Below are 1,974 nucleotides of genomic sequence, written 5' to 3'. Positions count from 1 at the left end.
AAAGAGGGTTGGCCTTAGTGCCTTAAACCTACTAACAAGTGAGGAAACTCACCTCGAATGCGGAAGCTCACTGAAAGAAATCCCTAGTTGCTGCCCTGACGACTCCCCGAGCTATCAATACCAAGATAACACCCAATTAGCAATTGGTTTCTAATTATGATCCAGAATCCATACTTGGGGGTAAAATGACCATTTTACCCCTGACCCAACGTGAATCAAAACTGAGGCCTAAGCTCAAAATCAAAAAGGCCCAAACCAAAAGATCCACAAAGGCCCATAAATGGCCCAATTTTCCAAATTGGACCTAACCCCATATGGGCCTTATTCTAAGCCCATAATTTCCTTAGTACAATTCAGATTACCTGAAGTACCCCCTTAGGACAAACTTGGTCAAATACAAAAGTCAAAAAGTCAAGATCAACAATCCATGTTGACCTAACACGCTGTGTTTCTCCATCAAAATTGAAATGGGGAAAACCAAGCCAACACACCGAGTTGGCGAACAAACTCGCCGAGTTCGCCCAAGACCCAACAACTTAATACATTAAGCAGTCTTCATCGAATCCAAGAGCTCCAAATCTCAAATCTCGATCAAAATGAGATATATAAGGGTAAAGTTTCCAACTTTACCCCTAAGAACCAACGAAATGGGTTCAAACCCTAGACTTAAAAGAGTGAGGGCTTAACCATCGAGCACTTAATCTTCAAAGACAAAGCCCCACAATGCAGATCTAACACCCTAGAGCTAGAAGACCACGTAAAGTTGCCAACTTTACATTCATGAATGCCTAGGAGAAGCTCAAATTCTCAATAAGGGCTTAATAAGGGACTTAATGAAACTTCCCAAAAATATAGACCAAAATTTTCATTTTAAATCGGTAGTAAACACCATCAATAACATCAATAACATAAAAATCATAGTCATGTATCTCAAAAACATCATCAAATATGTCAATGTATCAAAATCATACATCATAAATCATAGTGAATCCTCCCAGGCTGAAAACAGTGGTGTGTCCCATGCAGTCATCCCGAGCTCTTCCCCTTACTAGCGGAAGTACCTGAACCCAAAACTGAAAACTATAAACCCGAAGCTTAGTGAGTCTCCCCAACTACCACATACCATACACATAACACATAAACATATCTTGGGCCCCTCCCATGCTACATCGAGTCAAGCTCGACATCGACTTTTCCGGCATAGGGCCCCGCCCGACATCAAACCCTATTCAGCATTGGGCCTCGCCCGACATCAAGCAAGTCTCGGAATACATAAGAGCATGATGAGTAATACATATAAACTTAAGCACATAACATTAACACTTAAACATTCCTCAGGCCCCACCCGACATCAGACCGTAGTTCGGTAACATACTAACATTCCTCAGGACCGCCCCGACATCGAACCCAAGTCCGGAAACCTACAATACAAACACATGCAAGAATCACAAAGACATCAAGCATACAAACATTCACCTTGGTGTCTTAGACCTGTTGCTAATGGAAGAAATTCACCTCGAATGCTAGCTGTGAAATCCCGTGTGGGAATATGTGACGGCTGCTCCAAAGACTCCCCGACTATCACTTTCACAATAACACTTAATCAAAAAGCTGATAACTCTTCTTAGAGTAAAATGACCATTTTACCCCTGGTCAAAGTCAAATTCAAGGTCAACTCCCAGTCAACCCAACTCGTCGAGTTACCTCCTAACTCGGTGAGTTCTTGTACTACTCAGACTTGTGGTCATCCGACTCAACCCGTCGAGTCCCTTCGCCGACTCGTTGAGTTCTATCTGTCGTACAATCAAAACAGCCCGACTCAACTCGTCGAGTCCCTTTCTGGACTCGCCGAGTTCCCTTGTCTGTTCGGGCTATCTTAATGGATTAATCCCCTACACTTCAGATCTAAGCTTCATACTTCACATAAACCCTGAAAATGTCCTTTTAAGGGTAAAGTTTCTGACTTTACCCCTT

The sequence above is a fragment of the Lactuca sativa genome, chromosome 8, assembly GCF_002870075.4.
Source record: "Lactuca sativa cultivar Salinas chromosome 8, Lsat_Salinas_v11, whole genome shotgun sequence".
NCBI lineage: Eukaryota > Viridiplantae > Streptophyta > Magnoliopsida > Asterales > Asteraceae > Lactuca > Lactuca sativa.
The sequence above is the reverse complement of the archived record's forward strand: the minus strand, read 5'-3'. Positions refer to the sequence as shown.